Source organism: Pygocentrus nattereri, chromosome 19 (assembly GCF_015220715.1).
Source record: "Pygocentrus nattereri isolate fPygNat1 chromosome 19, fPygNat1.pri, whole genome shotgun sequence".
Lineage (NCBI taxonomy): Eukaryota > Metazoa > Chordata > Actinopteri > Characiformes > Serrasalmidae > Pygocentrus > Pygocentrus nattereri.
In genome coordinates, this window is record NC_051229.1 from 34820599 (window position 1) to 34839475 (window position 18877).

Genomic DNA, 18877 nt, shown 5'->3' on the forward strand with positions numbered 1-18877 from the left:
TAAGGTTTATCCACAGCAAGTGGAGTCCAAGAAGATTATGTTTGTCTTCTCTCTCTGTCTGGGTGGGTTGGATGGTCTTCCCTCTTCATCATCACTCAGCACAATGCTAGCCAACACAGGTATCAGTTTTCTGATCTACCATAATTAGCAGTTAATGTTCTCCTCCAAACGTGTTGAGCTGTCCAGTAAAGTTGTATTTGCAGCAGTTTTGAAAGATACAGTGTGGCAGTGGGTGGTATGGGCTAAAAATGATATAATAGTATAATTAAAATTACTGACTGTTTCTGTATGTCACTGTGTGGTGTAGTTATGTATATTATTTTTCATAAAACTATTTTTGATGCTTAAGTAAATCTTCTGTTGTAGATTAACAGTAGCAGTGAATGTAGTTTAACAATCTTTGCATCACTTGTCTAATATGTGCGTCTCCTATACTCAAGCCTTAATCTACAAGCATCAGATGCAGCTGGAATTTGGTCAATATAACAGCCGTTCACATTATTAGCTTTAGCAGAGAAGCTGAGGAGCCAAGCAGATGGCTATGCGAGGATTGCCCTAGGCCCTCGATTAGACATCGACTAGTCTCCATGCGAGGCTAATGGCTAACAGCTACCCCCAAGAGACTGGCTTTTTTTGGTAGTCTCTTTTCCCCTGTGAACATATTAACTCATTACAGTCCGATGTTGCCATCTTGACAATAAACTGAACTAATGTTCCTTAGGATGCAACTCACTGTGTGAGAGTTCAGGGAATCAGTGCGTTTTGCACTGTTTGCACGTTGCGTTAATTGGTATACAAGATGAACCACAATATCGCCCTCTACTAATGTGGTGGGTCTTCAAGCGTCTCAGAGGAAGCATGATAATTAATATGTTAATCCTTCTAGCACTGGTACTATTGTGTGACTGGGGAGTCAACTTGTGGGTGGAACTGCATATGACTAAACTGGGGAGAAATTGGGGGAAAAATCCTAAATAAATAAATAAAATGTTAATCCCACAACTGCATATATAATGTCTCGAACACTATGAATCTCTCATTTATCACTAGATAAACAAAATGTGTTTGTTTAAGAGCCTAGAACCAGCATCACAGACTGGATCTGTGCTCTGTGATTTGAACGGCTCCATGGGAAATTGAGTTCTGTGATTGTAATCTCAGGGAAACATTAGACACATATGAAAAGGCTCCAGCGTGTGGTAGGAGTTCCCCCTAAGGAGCATTCAGGGACAAAGCAGCTCATAGAAATGTGTCCAGCGCACAGACGGGCGGCTGTATTTTCCTTATGATAACATCCAGGCCTCCTCACCAAACTACAGCCCGTTACTGCGGCCACTACTGGCTCCAGATCAGCCAGAGGGTTTTGTGGACATCATGTGATTCTCCTTAGTGCCACACAATCAATCAACCGTATGTTGTAACCATGTTTTTTTTTTTTCTCGATCAAATAATTAAATACAATTCTTCACTGCAGTATTAGTGAGCTTAGCTAACTTGAGCAAACTGGCCAACAGTGGGTGATGTTTTTAACTAACTCTGATGCATCAAATCAAATTTTTATAGTGGAAAACTGGTAAACATAATTAATGCCTTTAAAGGGAGGCTTAGATTTTTTTTTGTTTAGTTGCATATGTTTGCAACCTGTTCAGGGTGTATTCTGCCTTTCGCCCCATGAGAGCTGGGAAAGGCTCCAGCACCCCCCGCGACCCAGAAGGAGAAGCGGCTTAGAAGATGCGTGTGTGCGTGTGTGCATATGTTTGCATTTATTATATATTTTGACTATATTTAACATTTTAAAAGATGCACTCAATTAAATGCCAAGTCTTATTTGATTCAAAGACTAATACAAATGAAAGAATATAGACTTATAATGTACAGTGCAAATTGTTTAAATAATTGATTTAAAAGGGAATTCTTGTTTGAAATAGAGAATAGTAGAGAAACTTACTGAATCAGATCTTTACAGTGGTTGTGATAGGAACCAGGACTCGCAAAATATAGCCATTTCATTTACCTATATATATATATATACAGGGGTGCACATAACTTTTTTAGTGAGTTACTCATGTGAGTACCAGCAAATAGTGTTTGGTACTCACCTCATCCGTGATAAGTCTTAAAAGTCCTCCTCACTATCCACCGCACTGTCGCCCCCATTGTCCTCCTCAGATGATGCTGCTGCTATAGATGTACTTCCTTGCCCTTGGTTGAGCCTCCGGTTGGCTGTCTCCATCCACAGGTCAACAGCTGGCTTTGGGTTAAATGTCTCTGTGGTCTCCTTTGACAGGTGGATGTGCATATGGGCTGAGAGACGAGCATGTGACAGGCGGGATCTGTATTTGTTTTTGATTATGTTAAGATGTGAAAAACCTCTCTCACAAGCTGCCCTGCTCAAAGGCAGTGCAAGAGACAGCTTAACCAGCTCTTTGATGTTGGAGTAAGCATCCGGGTTACTTGGATTATTTACTATTTGGACTAGGTCATACACAGAAGATGCTCCCAGCCGTTTTGCTGCCTGCTTTAAGCGCATCCATTCTGTCAGAGTGATGTCTTTATTGAGCTGCAAGATGGCCTCGTATTTTTGGAGAATGTTGCAAATTGTTGTGTTTCCAAAACTGTGGAGGCCTTGCATTTCCTGAGGCCAGGTTGAATGGTCAAATACTAAGAAGTGATCACATGACTTAAGGGAGTCATATCTAGTTTCAAACTCTTCAATTAACGCACTGAGTAAGTCTGTCTTGTCTATGTCAGCCTCAGCATTAGAAACAGTCTGTGCACTATGGTCTCCAGCATCAAGCATAAGTTTGAATTGCCCAATGGCCACCATGAGTTCGTCCTTACATTCCCCTATGGTCAGCTTTTCTTTCTGAAATCTGATTGATGTGGTCTTCAAAATGTTGCCAATGTCAACCATGTGTGTTAGAAAGCATTGAAAACGCTCTGTGCAGATATGCTGCAAGTCAGGGTTATCACTTGTAGCCAATTGCATTTTAATGGCTGGCAATAGTCTTGATATTTTTAACAGTACTTCGTGCCGCCATGCAGACCACCTAATATTATGAAACTTTCCCAATTTCACAAAGGAGATCCCATTTTCTTCACATAGCTTCTGCAATGCAGCCGTTTTTTTCGCACCACCTTTCTGTAAATAAAACTGCAGCAGCCTGACCACAGACTGATTGAAGGTGTTGCAGTACGGAACCTTGCGGTCAGCTGATTTTGCGCAATTCTCCAGCGTGTGTGCAGTGCACAGAATGTGCACAAGATTGTCTCCAATCGCAACTAGTCCCTTTAGTTTTGGCACAACGCCGTTGTACACCCCGACGTTAACAGCTGCGCCGTCTGTGCACACAGCGACCAACTTTGTTCTCCAGTCGTCCAAGCATGCGTCCTGAAAAAGTTTTACAAGCCCGTCTGTTATTGCCTGTGCGGTGCGGTCGGCACCCAATTCGACCAATCCGAGAAAGTCTGACGAAAACTCTCCATTGGTGGATACTGACACAATGTACACGATTTCCTGCTCAGTTTTTGTGATGTCTTCGGACCCGTCAAAAAGCAGTCCCCAAAACTGAGCAGCCTGCAACTTTGCTCGTAGCTCCCTGCTGATGGTATGCGCTATGCTCTGCATAATCCTTGTGCCCCCTTCACGTGAATGATAAGCAGTCCCAACATTAACTCCTAGCCGCTTCAGCAACGGAATATCCTCCGCAAATGACGACATGGGACGGGTGTGTTTCGCTTTATGGAAAGCAAGGAGAAAAACGTTAAAAAGGGCTTGCCTTTGTTGATCAGTAAGCTTGTCTCGCCATCTGCTAAGTGGACGACTTGCTATGTCTTCTCGGCTAGCTTGTTTATTAGCAATGGCTTGCGCCACAGTGGCATGTTCCTTGCTCTTTTCGTGTTTGTTAAATAACGGATGATTGAAATTCTTCGACCCTTTATAAAATGCACCTGTTTTGTCTGCTAGCTGTGGATGGGCACGGCAAATCTTGCACCACATTTCTGTTCGCTCATCATTAGCCTCAAGCCACGGCACTTCTTGCAGCCACTTCTCCGAAAAAAGTCTTTTCTTCGGCTCTGGCTCCAGTTGCTGTTTCTTAGTTGGGGGCGAAACTCCAAAGAAGCTGCTTACTGTTGTCTGTTTCTTCTTAGACATGTTTGACTATAATTACCAACATTTACCGATGTACACTGGCGACTTGAGCAGTCATGTGAAATATTTCAGGAGGGATCGTCAGTACGCAAGAGCGCGGTAGTGACCCAAGTGGCAGTACGCGTTGCTAATTTTTGTCGCGCATGCGTACCTGCGTACCAGTTATGTGCATCCCTGTATATATATATAGGTATATAACGGCTATATTTTTTATATATATATATATATATATATATATATATATATATATATATATATATATATATATAGCAAGCAAGCAAAATTTATTTATATAGCGCTTTTTACAACAGGTGTTGTCACAAAGCAGCTTTACAGAACAATCAGTATTACAGAGAGAAGAGAAAAGAAGAAAGAAAATCCGGGTCCGAGCCCCCATGAGCAAGCCAGCGGCGACGGTGGCAAGGAAAAACTCCCTAAAAGAGGAAGAAACCTTGAGAGGAACCAAGACTCAGAAGTGGAAACCATCCTCCTACGGTCGACACCGGATAGCAAACATTATTAGTATGAAATTTTATAGTAAAGTGGGAAAAGAAAGATCTGAGGGTGAGGACTGCACAGCGCTGTACAGCAAGAAACTCAGTGGTGGTCAAGCCGGTCCAGAAGGCTGGTGATCAGTGGCACCAATCAAGGCAGAAGAGGCAACAGCATCAGGCGCACAGGATGGGCAGCTGATCAGCTCGGCAGAGAAAGGAAAGAAAAACACAGAGTCAGTTCTGTAAAGAGTGGCTGACCACAGATTACAGTAAAACAGAGCAGTGGAGACTCCAGCAGGTCTAGACCTGACAGGGAAGACTAGTCACCAAATGCTTGACTGTACAAATAAGTTTTTAGCCTAGACTTAAAGATTGAGGCTGTGTCTGATTCCCGAACATTAGCAGGAAGATTATTCCAGAGCTGGGGGGCTTTGTATGAGAAAGCTCTCCCCCCTGATGTAGCTTTATTAGTTCTAGGTACCAGTAGTGAGCCAGCACCTTGTGATCTAAGTAGGCGTGATGGTTCATAGTGGGAGAGGAGCTCACTCAGGTACTGAGGGGCGAGTCCGTTTAGAGCTTTATATGTCAGTAATATAGTTTTATAATCAATGCGAAATTTAACTGGTAACCAGTGCAGGGCTGATAAAACTGGACTAATATGGTCAAACTTCCTAGTTCTTGTGAGACTCTGGCTGCAGCGTTCTGGACTAGCTGAAGCTTGTTAAGGCTTTTGCTGGGACATCCAGACAGCAGGGCATTACAATAATCTAGCCTTGAAGTGATAAATGCATGAACTAGCTTTTCTGCATCCTGTAGAGATAATGCATTTCTTAATGTAGTGATATTGCGGAGATGCAGGAAGGCTGTTCTAGTGATATTAGTTATATGTGTGTCGAAGGAGAGATCAGCGTCTATCATGACACCAAGATTTTTAACAGATAAGCTTGATGAAAATGAGAGATTGTTAAGTTTTAGTGTTGAGTTAGACAGTCTGTTTCTGGCTAATTTTGAACCAAGAAGCAGGACCTCTGTTTTATCTGAGTTAAGTAGCAGAAAATTTCTTGACATCCAATCTTTTATGTCTTTTATACAGTCCTCAATCTTGCCAAGTTTAATTTTATCATCCGGTTTGCTTGATATATATAACTGGGTGTCATCTGCATAACAGTGGAAATTTATGCCGTGTTTACTGATAATGGTGCCTAGTGGTAGCATATATATTGTAAATAATATAGGTCCTAAAACAGAGCCTTGTGGAACACCATACATTACTTTTGCACGAACAGATGATTCACCCTTTACATTAACAAACTGATATCGATCGGTGAGGTAGGACCTGAACCAGGAAAGAGCTGTTCCTGTTACCCCTACAAGGTTTTCTAGTCTATCTAGTAGGATAGAGTGGTCTATTGTGTCAAATGCTGCACTAAGGTCAAGGAGGACTAACAACGACACATTTCCGACACAAAAATATATAGCCATTTATTTATCAAAAAACACCAGTTAACCTAGTTTTATATGTAATGTTGATGATAAATTAGTGATAAATCTGGAAAAAAAAAAATTCCTTTTAGGACTTTTTTGCCTCTTAACACTTTAAACACATTAAATCTCCAGGCGTCTGGTTCCTGTCGCCATCACTGTCGACAATTCTGATGACATTGATGTCATTTGCAGTGTAAATGATTTAATTATGGAAAAATTCCCTTCAAAATGATACATTTCAATAAAACTGTGTTCATTTGGCCTAAATAACTGTAATAAATGATTATCATTTTATTATTGAATAAAATATTATCTTACCTTACTATTATCATTTTAGCAACTATCATTGCAGCCCCAATGCTGGGTTAGTGGGCTGATTTCTGGTCAGTCATAATGGACAGTTAGAGTGGCGGAAGTGCTGTAAAAGTGATGCTGTACCCTCTGCACTCTGGAATCCTCATTACATCCCTGCCCCCCTTCCGCTCGGTCACCCGTGCGACCCAGCGAGGGCCATTTAAACATACACACACATATAAACACACACACATACACAGATTGTTTTAGCAGCTGGAACGGAGAGCAAAATGTCTCTCTCTCTCGCTCCCTTGCTCTCTCTTCCTGTTCTCTCATTGATTGTTGTATCTCTGAACAGATTCTGTTTCCTACATTGTTCGCTAGTAAACCTCCCATCGTTGTGCAATGTGATATACAGCACACGGTACACAGTATCAGCAGTTTACACTGCATCTTCATACACGGTTAACCCCAGTTTACTGAGGCCTCTCAGCAGTGCTTCAGCTTAGCTACTACTGGTTTTAGCTATGTGATGTGTAATTTCTGTTGCAGTATTCTCTGTTGCAGAAACCAGTACTGTACTGAAGCATCAGTAGTTTTGGTGTAAGACAATCATGCAGTGACAGAAAACCCGACTATGACTACGACTATGTTCTAATTACCAGGCTGAAGTGGCACAAATCAGATTTCTTGTCCTAATGTGACTCAGATCTGATGTTTTCAGGGCTGTGTGGACAGCAAATCTGAGTTTGTTCAAATCTGACCTGTCACCTTCATATGTGGTTGTAGATCGCATAAGTATCCGATTCATGGCCATGCGACCTTAACGTGAACGTTCAGATTGGAATTCATGTGCTTTTTTCCACTGCGTGTGTGCCATCATTCAGCGTTACTCTGGCGGCAGCGCCAAACAGACGTTATAACCTGTAAACAGTGGAAAAGCAGCTCATCTCACCTTTTTTACCTTCGTCTCGCTCTAATAATGAAGCTGAGAGCTGATCAGAGTTAATGATCTTCACAGCCAAGGCTCGATCTCCGGATTGGATTTAATGTAGTATATTATGGTGAAATGTTAAATAAAAATCATTGTATTTGTAGTAGTAGATTTTCCATTTTTGTCCATCCCAACTCTGTTTAATGAAAAAAATAAATATTGTGACGTACTGTGTAGTTGTATATTTTATAGATTATTATATTTCACGTTATATCATTGTTTTATATATTATTTTTTTACCATTTCTCCTGCCTCTAGTATGTCTTTTTAGAAGAGAAATTTCTTGGTCTGTGTAGGTCCTTGTAGGAAAGTCTGTCCACTCTGCGGGCAACTTGGCAGCGCACTTGGACAGTTTTGTGCTACTCATACAAAGGCCCAGTCCCATTGCCCATACTCTTTGTTTTCAAGAGTCTGCTTGCCCTTTGGAACTGAGTTACAAAGGGTAGTGGTTGAAATCTTCCCTATGAAATAAAAAGAGCATTAACGGCTAATAGCACTGCTCTGTAGGCGACCCTGCCAGTCTGCAGTGACCGCAGAGGAGGGTAAAGTTCAGCTCCTCACTGCTGGGCTTTAGTTACATTTAGGAATCATATGCCTTCAAAGGGAGAGGGGCGGGGTCATTTATTATCACCCACTGCTAATTCACTGGTGATACGAAGCTGAAGTCAGATATTCGCCAGGTTCTTGTTCAAGTTTTCCTGTTCCTTAAAATGGAGCAGCAGATACGTTTTGGTGCTTCAGGTGTCAATGGTGCTGGACTATTTAAGGTGGAATGGGAAATTTAGGTAGCTAGCTACTAAGACATCGGCGATTTTCATGCTTGTTATGAAGAAAAGGACCATAATACACTGAAACAACATTAAACTAAGATAATATAATGGTTATCCTGATTTTTGAATGTAGAAAATAAATTTGTGGGTTTCTTTGGTCGCTTGTGCAGCCGTCTTGCCAGTGTTTCTTTTTTTCTCAATCTATGGAATGTGATTCTGGAAAACCTCTGCTTGAAGGACCAAGTTGTGCATTTTTCTTACTGTGATGTATTGACGAGTTGAGCAGGGAGGGTCTCTGAGCCAGCCGAGCATTTTCTCTCAATTATAGGTGGGAGTAGTGAGGGAGGGAGGTGAAACATGATATTATTGATTATTATTATTTTTCCCCTGGACATTTCAGAGTAGAGGCAATAGCCAATACAGTTTTAAGGAGGATTACGGAAAAAGAAGAATGTTGTCTTTTAAACAATGTGATAAAAAAAATCATAGACCAGCATGAAGTCCATGCTGGGCTAAGCTGGCTTATGCTTGTCTAGTGTTGGTTTGGTCACCCAGAATGGCCATGCTGGTTGACCACCATACCAGTAGCCAAAACACACACATGCTGGCTTTGCTGGTGACCAGACATGCTGTTCTGTTCGTTTCCATTACAGTGTTGGAAACTGTGCTAAATTTCTCTGCAGTCTCTGAACTTTTATAAGAGCTGACCGTGTTATGTGCCCATGAAACGTACCACAAGGCCCAAGACTGACCTGTTCATCTTTTCTTATTTTGCTATAAGGTTATAAGAGCTGGTGCTTTTTTCCAAAGTAAGCCACTGGTATTGACAAACCAAGCTAAACTTGTGGACGAACAATTGATCGCCTGTCAGATCAGCATGTGTGCTGTTCTTGTCCCCTTTTGACCTTCATAAAGCCTTTCATTTAATCCATTGAGTCGATTTAACCAGGACCAGCCAGCAACTGGAATTTAAATACTTGGTCCGTCCAACGTCTGTTATTGTTTTTTTGCGTTGAATTCATGGAAGTCTGTCTGAGTGGATGTTGAGAGAGTTTCAGACAAACACATGCTGATTGACTCTCATTTCCAGCTCCAAGGCCTGTCTCCAAACCTGATCAACTGACACTGTAGCTTAGTCACACAATCACCGAGACTATTTTTGGTGCACAGTACTTGTAGGCTTGTGGGAGGTTTTTATAGCAGACAGCTCGCAGGTTGTGAAGCAAAACAGAAATGACTTGCATCCATGTTCATAGCATCAATTGACTGGTATAAGTTCAGTGACTCTGGTGAGTTTTTTGTTAATATGGTTGAAAAGCTGGACAAAATATAAATATATATCAAATTACATCAATCAGCCTTAATATTAAAACCAGCTCCTTGTTTCTACACTTATTGTCCATTTTATCAGCTCCTCTTACTGTATAGCTGCACTTTGTAGTTCTACAGTTACAGACTGTAGTCCATCTGTTTCTCTGCATACTTTGTTAGCCCCCTTTTACCCTGTTCATCAGTGGTCAGGACCCCCATGAACCCTCGCAGAGCAGGTACTATTTGGGTGGTGGATCATTCTCAGGACTGTAGTAACACTGACGTGGTGGTGGTGTGTTAGTGTGTGTTGCACTGGTCTGAGTGGATCAGACACAGCAGTCTACTGAGAATAGTCCACCAACCAAAACTATCCAGCTAACAGCATCCTGTGGACACTGATGAAGGACTACAGGATAACAAAAACAAACTGTGTAGCAGCAGATGAGCTATTGTCTCTGGACTAACAAGGTAGGAGTGCTAGAGTGGACAGTGAGTAGACACAGTGTTTAAAAACTCCAGTATATATATATATATATATATATATATATATGTGTGTGTGTGTGTGTGTGTGTGTGTGTGTGTGTGTGTGTATGTGTGTATGTATATATATGTGTGTATATATATATGTATGTATGTGTATGTATATATATATATGTGTGTGTATATATATATATATATATATGTATATGTGTATATATATATGTATGTATATGTGCTGTCTGTGTATATAGTTCATTATTGATATAAGTATGTACAAGACATATATGCACACACATACATACATATATATATACTATAACTGTATAACTGTAAACTATATTAACTTGTTAACTAGGTCCACAAGAGTGAAAATACATTCATCTGACAAACTTGCATATTGGCACATCGTCCACTGATATTGACAGATGACTTGTCCTCATCAGCATCCAGTGTACCAGTTAGCAATACCTTATTAGCGCACACGAAGATGTAACCCCTGTTACACTTCTGACACAGCCTGGTGACATCAGAGCTGTCATCGAAAACGGTAAAACTACAGCCCCGTGCTAATGTTGGCCCATATGAGTCCCTGTGGTCAGTCAAATATACATTCATAAACTTTATGTATATTTACATTTTTAAAATGAGACAGAACGCAAATCAGTACGCTCTGAATTTACTGACAATTTTTTCTCCCATTGTATCCGTGGCCCACTTTTCAAATAGTGCTGACATACTGCAGTGTGTGGCATCACACATTGAGCATGAGTTTGCTTGTGTGTAAGACAAGGTCCAGCTGTCACAAGACTGATCCATGTTGACCTCAGTCACGCCACTAAACTGTGTCATACTTTGGATTACTTGTGTTTCAGGCCTTTAAATAACAGGTGCTTTATGGACATGGTCTTAAGCATTAAACACATACAATATAGGATCATGTATGTCACTTGAAGTTTATGTGAAACACTGCTAAAATGGGAACTGCTCCATTTTTTCCCCTTCTTGGTTCCTCTTTTTACAGCTGACCTGAGGAAATGGGAATACTGAAAGTAAACCAGTTGGTTGACACATTGTCACACCCATTCCAGCCTCAAAGACATTAGTGGTCACTAACTTTCTTTTGGTTTGTCAGTGAGCATTTGGAGCGACCTGTAATTGAGAATTAGCGTGACAGTTTCCGCAAGTTTTCATTCATTGTTAGCCACATTAGTGCATCTGTGTTGTTTTAAAGTTTATATCTGAGCTGTAGAGCTAGTTTGAAGTAGAAAATGACAAGTGAGCAACTGCAATGTCAATGTTTTGACCTTGGTTGAGCTAGCCACTTTTTGTGCAGTATGTCACTGGATGCTTGATCTATGTTTATAAGGTAAATGATCATGGAGGACACATGTCGGGGATCGGACAAAATTAAGTGCTTAATAGCAATATGGACAGACACTACTGTGTGAAACAAACTGCAAATGAAGCGGCGAAAGGTAAAGAGAAAGATTTAAGACGAACTTTGATCATTTGGAGACAAATGGACTTATTAGCATTTATAATCACTCCAACTGGTTTCCTGATATAATTAATTTGCAACGAGAAACTTTCAAACACAAAAATGTAGCTAAGCTGAAGTTGGTTTCTCATTTGGACGGAGCGGGAAAATCCGAAAAGAACCTGGCGAAAGAGAAGCTGTGAGAAAAGTCAAACTGTTCTAGTTCTGTAGAAAAGTTTCCTGCCGGAGATGTGAGAAAAGCGGCTATAACTGTGCTAAAGCTTAAAGAAAAGAGGGCCTGCATTTTTGTTTTATGGTATATTTTTAGTCTGTACATTAACACATACTGAGACATATTAACAGCCAAGATGTAAAATGGACATAAAATGTCCCATGGAGGTTTGATTTTTGTTGAAAGGACAATATGGCAATAAGGACAATATGCCCTTAACCTTTGGGTTGCCAACCTCTTGGCTAAACAGGTTATTAATCGACCCCTGTGTGATGAGCAAATTTGCATATTCCGTCAGATTTCAGTTCGACTAACCGGAGACACATTTAACTAGTGTAAATGCATGTGGCTAAAATCTTATGAGTGTCGATTCCAGATACTAGTCACATGAAATGTAAATAAGGAGTAAACAAAATTACAGTTGCTAGTAAAGTTTAAGTGTGTGACTATGATTATAAAATCTAGACCTATAGATTGGGCATATGTACACTATGTTGCAAAAATTTTTCACTCGCCTGCCTTCACACACATATGAACTTGAGTGACATCCCATTCTTAACCCATAGGATTTAATATGATGTCGGCCCACCCTTTGTAACTATAACGGCTTCAACTCTTCTGGGAAGGCTTTCCACAAGGGTTAGGAGTGTGTTTATGGGAATTTTTGACCGTTCTTCCAGAAACGCATTTGTGAGGTCAGACACTGATGTTGGACGAGAAGGCCTGGCTCACAGTCTCCGCTCTAATTCATCTCGAAGGTGTTCTGTTGGATTGAGTTCAGAACTCTGTCCAGGCCAGTCAAGTTCTTTCACACCAAACTGGCTCATCCATGTCTTTATGGACCTGCTTTGTGCTCTGGTGCGCAGTCATGTTGGAACAGGAAGGGGCCGTCCCCAAACAGTTCCCACAAAGTTGGGAGCATGAAATTGTCCAAAGTCTCTTGGTGATGAAGCATTAAGAGTTTGTTTCACTGAAATGAAGGGGCCGAGCCCAACTCCTGAAAAACAACCCCACACTATAATCCCCCCTCCACCAAACATTACACTTGGCACAATGCAGTCAGACAAGTACCGTTCTCCTGACAACGGCTAAAGCCAGACTCATCCATTGGATTGCTAGACGGAGAAGCGTTATTTGTCACTCCATTGCTCTAGTGTCCAGTGGTGGCGCTTTATACTACTGCATTCGACGCTTTGCGTTGCACTTGGTGATATAAGGCTTGGACTTTTTGCACAGGTGGTGTCCTATCACGGCACCATGCTAGAATTCACTGAGCTCCTGAGTGTAAGGTTTCAAGCACAGTCAGACACAGATGTAACTTACTGAAAGGGCTTTACTGATAGAAATAGAGTTCAAAGTCATAGTTGGTAACCAGGCAGAGTTCAGATCCAGAAGGCACATGAAATATACATAGACAAAGATCAGACAATGCATCAATCCAAAAAGGGAAAAGCAATAGCATGGTCGAAGGTACAGGCAAATGGTCATAATCCAAAATCCAAATCCAAAGGGTAGAGCAAAAAGGGCAGAGGCGAGAAAACGAAAAGCCAAGGTCATACACGAAATACCCAACAATAGATAACCGCTTAGTAGATCTCAAAAGGGATACAATACCTTGCAGCTTACTAAGCTAAAGCCCGGGCTTAAATACTACACTAAGTATATCATATGACACATAAAACAGGTGAATCACATCAAAACTCCGGAGACTTAGAGTGCTGATAGGAGCGCGGTCACGTCAGACGTCATGTGACTTCCCAGAGGATCCTGGCATATTGAGTCTGTCACAGTCTTATTGCCTACGGGAAGATGGGAAGTGATGTGATCTCCCAGAGGATTCTGGGAGATCGAGTCCAAATCTACAAGGGGTTTCGGAGGCTGTGTGACACTGAGAGCGACCCATTCTTTCACAAATGTTTGTAGAAGCAGTCTTCAGGCCTAGGTACTTGGTTTTATTCACCTGTGGCCATGGAAGTGATTGTAACACCTGAATTCAGTGATTTGGATGGGTGAGTGAATAGCTTATAGTGTATGTGTGTGTACAGGGTGGGCCATTTATATGGATACACCCAAATAAAATGGGAATGGTTGGTGATATTAACTTCCTGTTTGTGGCACATTAGTATATGGGAGGGGGAAAACTTTTCAAGATGGGTGGTGACCATGGTGGCTATTTTGAAGTCTGCCATTTTGGATCCAACTTTTTTTTTTCCAATGGGAAGAGGGTCATGTGACACATCAAACTTATTGAGTTATCACCAACCATTCCCGTTTTATTTGGGTGTATCCATATAAATGGTCCACCCTGTGTATTCCTCAATGACTAATATGTTAATAATAACATTAGCATGTACTTCATGTGTGCACTGTGTGGCTGTTTTCTACAGAAATAGCAGTTACTCAGTATTAAAGGACTTGTGTAGGAATGAGAGGCAAAAGATCAGGACAAAACAAGTCATGCACTGACTGTGTCTGCTCTTGGGACAAACAATACCTTTTAAAGGTCTGCGTTCTAGTCCTTTGAGCAGTCCTACAGCTAGGCTTGGTAAGGGGTATCGTGGCTTTCTGCTATAGCATGGGGCCCCAGGCAGCTGCTCACATTGCCACAATGATCTGTCCATCACTCAGGCGGGAGAGAGGAAAGTGATGACTTGTGTGAGAAAGAACTCCTTCATCAGATCTTATAAAGGCTGCTTATGTAAGGAGCGTCTAAAATGGGCTGTCTCCTCCACGCAGTCTTCAGAGATTTCACACAGCCACAGTCTCCTTTTTAATATTTTCATCCGAGATTTCTACCCTTCAGTGCTTTCCTCTCCGGGATACAGAGAAAAGGCTGAAATGATGGCGTTCTTTTATGAGTTACACATTCATTTTAGGGCTGTCATGACTTCTTAATTAACCTGGATTAAGCAAGTAAAATATGTAGATTAAACTTTACCTCAGTCAGTGAGCAGTACTGTCATCATATGGTAAAAATAGATCCTGATAGATGCCAAATTAATTTTTTTTAGGTTATCTGCCTTCAAATACTTTTTGTTATATTTTTAGCCAGAGATTTTCACAAGTTGCTTCAAGTCAGAGTTCAGAGGATTTCAGTTTAGCTTCGTCATTAGCTGCAAGCACTGCATTGTACATAAGTAAACCTCTACTAAAACCCTGTCAGGTTCAGCACTTCTTCAGAAAACAAGTCTTTTATTGCAGAAAAGTCTTTTGTCTATAGGACAGAACTGAAGAGCTACATACAGCTAATGTGGTGTTCAAAAGAAAGAGGCAAAAACAAACTTGAAATGGTTGGCTAATCTGTAGTTTGTATAGTAAAGTATGTTAGCTAGCTAGCATAGTTGCTAATCCTGCTGACATTCAAGTAAGTTTTATAGGAAAGTAAAGCTCAGCTAAATTAGATGCTGCACTAGCTAGTAAACTTGATTGAAACTACATGCTAGTCAGCCAATTGCAGTCATTTACACACTGTCTTTACTGCATGTAGAGCTTTGTTCTGCCGTTATAGGAACGTCTGTTCACTTGGTGGCCATCTGTGCAACACCATCGGGCAGTTCCAGCCATATAAGCCCAGACCACATTACTCGAAAGGTCATACTAGTGTTTCAAAAAACATATTTAAATCAGTGGCTGTGTTTACATGCAAAGACATTTGCCATACACTCTCAGGAAAAAAAGGTACGACACGGTCACTGGGGCAGTACCCCTCTTGTCACTGTGGTGGTACCCTTAGTACCTTTAGTCAGGGGACATAACTGTACCAGAATCCATTGAAATGATATTTTCTAAGCTGTACTGACTCCACACACCCTGTGTCACCTTTAGTGTTCTGTTTTAAAACATTCGGTTAAGAAAAGGTACAAATATCTACTTTTCCACTAGAAAAAACTCATGTAAGGTACACCATTTGACCTTAAAACCACTATTGTACCTTTGAGGGTACACTTACATTGTTTGTACCTTCATGAATGAATCATGTACCTGAATAGTTTATTTCTAACAGTGTACCAAGTGAAACCATTCTGATCACGGATTAAGACTGAGGTATTTATATTCTCACTTTACTCAACAATCTGGTGGAAAATCTCTGTGTACATGCAAACTACAAGTAATCCAATCCACTCCAAAAGTATGTGCATGCATAGAGAACCACTTAGTGTAGATGTTACTATGACAACCAGCATTACAAGTCCAGTCAGAGTGAGATGAGCAGCAGTGAGCAGTGCTTGTGTTTTTAACTGCTTTAAAATGACGTTAGAAAAACGTCCTTCACATGTACTTACTAAAGAAGGCTGAGAGGAAGGTGTCGTGTTCTGAGACACATAAGATGGACGTCGGGCCCACTGCCGTCTTTTTAAGATCAGAGCATAAACTTCGCCTCCTCTGCAGACCAGTTTCTGCTCCACCACGTTGAACGGTATAAACTTTCATTATGATGCGCATGCAGAACAGACTTTAACTTTCCGATTGGGAATGTAATCAGATACAGGTGTTTACACGGATATTATTCCTCTGTTTAACAGATTATTATCCAATCAGATAGAAATTGTGTTCCGAATCGCCTTATTTGGACTAGCCTATTCCGGTTGACGTGTATAAATAGACGTGTTCTATTCCGATTGAGCTATTTGTTGGATTATTAACGGATTATCAGGCTGCATGTAAACATGGCTGTTGGTAAAATCTGACTAAACCTCATATAGTTTGTACAAAAATTATGTTTTTTGGGTTGTTCTGGCTACTGAGCACATGAATGCGCACATGACATCTTTTAAAACAGGATATGAGGTAGTTTTCAAAAGATGTTGCGTTACTTGGTATTATAGTGTTTGACATGATATTTATTAAAGGTTTTCATTAAAACAGTTCCAATGAAAGTTAAAAAATAAACTAAAATTAGTAACGAGGAGGTCTTTATGTATAGAGTTGCGGGGGGCGGATTGAGATGGGGTGATCTTATCGATAATCGCAGTGTTTTCCCTGGAAAATATCATGACAGTTATTTTTAGATATCGCCCAGGCCTAGTCCCCATCTCTGCTTACTCGATTAATTGTAAAATATAATCAGTACTAGATTACATCTATAATCAGTGAACAGGCCTAGTTTGTGTTTTTTTTGTATGCTCATCAGGTTCTATTTGCTTTTTTGCTCACTTCTCTTTTTGTGTAATGAAACTGATTATTACGCATACATGGTGTCTCCTATGAGGTGGTTTAAACCAAAAGCTGAAGTTGGCAGTGAGAGTACGTGAGAGCGCTCCTATTTACTGTTACGAAACTGCAGGCTTGCCCTTGAATCACAGCAGGGGAATTAGTTATAGTTGGTGGAGGAGTGTTTTACACTAAGCCTGTGCGACAACTTCACCGATCCCGATGGGTTTTTTCCTCTCCAAACCACAATAAAGCCGCTTGTGAGGAGAATTCCAGGAAGCCGCGCAGGGAGCTAAGTGTGTGCGTATGTTTACGTGTGTGTTTGTTTTTCATGCAGTTTTAGAAAGAAAAATAGAGAAAAACCTACAATATCAGGACCAAATAATGGTCTTAACTTTGTAATATGGATCATGTTCAGCAGTTTGTACACTGTAAAATGGTATCTTGTCAAGTGAAACTAATCTAGTCAATGTATTTAATATATCTAAGTTGTTCACTTATTATAAGAGTATCTAGCTTATGTCTAGACAGTTTTTACTTCTTTCAGGTCATTTTACCATAGAATATTATCTCTCTATACTGGCAGACCATTTCAAGCTAATTTCTTAATACAAGCTAAATTATCTGCCAATAAAGTGAGATCATTTTTATGGTAAAATGACTCGAAGCAAGTAAAAAAAATGTCTAGAAATAAGGAAAATCATCTTAAATTAAGCTTACAACAACCTCAGGAGAAATATTAGATTTATTGTCTATATTGAAGATAATCAGATAAATGATCAGATAATTTTTTTGAATGCTTTCTTATATATAAGAAAAACTTATTGCTATTTACTGCATTTGTTTTGTTGGCTTTCTTTGTACTATGATTTTAAATAATGAGCTTAAGTGTCTAAGGCTTGTACTGTGTTATATAATATGTCCCTGTATTGTATAAAACCATCTTTTGATAAGGTCCTCACTCTGTCCTGCTTGATCTTAACTGTGCTAGGTTAACTAATTGAATTGTGCTTGTTTAACTGCACTTTCTGTCCCTCAAGTCACTCTTACAGTGAAAGCAGTGAGCGGTAATATTGCTCAGGTAGCTCTTATATAAGAGTCCTCAGTCATGTACGGCTTACAGAGCTCTGTGGGGACGTGGTTATCGTTATTAATGTAAGTCAGCCAGAGCTCATACATTAACGTCTCTCACTCATAAATGTTTTGTGTCAGGCTGTTAGCGCTGGAAAGAGTATCCCAGAATTCCCTCTGGTTGGCAGAAGGGATAATGAGTCACAAGCGCTTTGACACCACAGGATCCCTCCATCTCTTCATCTGTCTCTCTCCACCTCTTTCTCTCCTACACTCATGCTTGGCTGTTAGGATTAATTGGCGCTCGTTAATATTAATAGGTTTGGGGAAGTCTCTCAAGCGTTAAGCTCCATTATTGGACAGTGTGCTCAGTTTACTGAAGCTCAGTGTTTTTCATTTCTCTCACGTATCGCTCACTTTCTTCTCCTTCTCTCTCTCGCGCTCTCTTTTCTCCCTCTGTCTCTTTTTCTGTCTCTTTGCCCCCTCACTCTCTTTCTGTCTCTCTTCTTTCTCTCTTGCTCCCTCTCTCTTGTTCTTTCTTTTCTCTCTCTCTGTCTCTTTGACCCCCTCTCGCTCTTTCTGTCTTTTCTTTCTCTCGCTCTTTCTCTCTCTTCATCTGTTTCAGTCTTTTCTCCTCACTCTCTTTTTCATTTTCTTTCTGTTACTCTGTTTCTGACTTTTCTTTGTTCGTCTCACTCTCTCTCTCTTTTCACCCTCTCTGTCTCTTTCTGTCTGTCTTTGCTTCTCTTTCTCTTTCTGTATCTCTCTGTCTGTTTCAGTCTTTTCTCCTCACTTTTTCATTTTCTTTCTCTGTTACTCAGTTTCTGACTTTTCTTTGTTCGTGTCTCTCTCTCTCTCTCTCTCTCTGTCTCTCTCTCTCTCTCTCTGTCTGTCTCTCTCTCTGTTCTCGCTCTCGGTCTCTCTGTCACTCTTTGCCCCCTGCTCTTTTTTCTTCCTCCTTTCTG

General features: G+C 40.6%; 1 protein-coding gene across 2 annotated transcripts in view; it reads left to right on the plus strand.

Moving 5' to 3' along the window:
* LOC108424055 (SH2B adapter protein 2) overlaps positions 1-18877 on the plus strand; it is a 60213-nt gene that overhangs the window by 3528 nt on the left and 37808 nt on the right. The window contains exon 1 of one of the 2 annotated variants that reach the window (XM_017691815.2): positions 17051-17141. The exons of the other annotated variant lie outside the window; for it this stretch is intronic. The gene's annotated coding sequence lies outside the window, so the exon portion shown is untranslated. Of the gene's footprint in view, positions 1-17050; positions 17142-18877 lie in introns of those variants that run through there. 2 annotated transcript variants of the gene reach the window in all.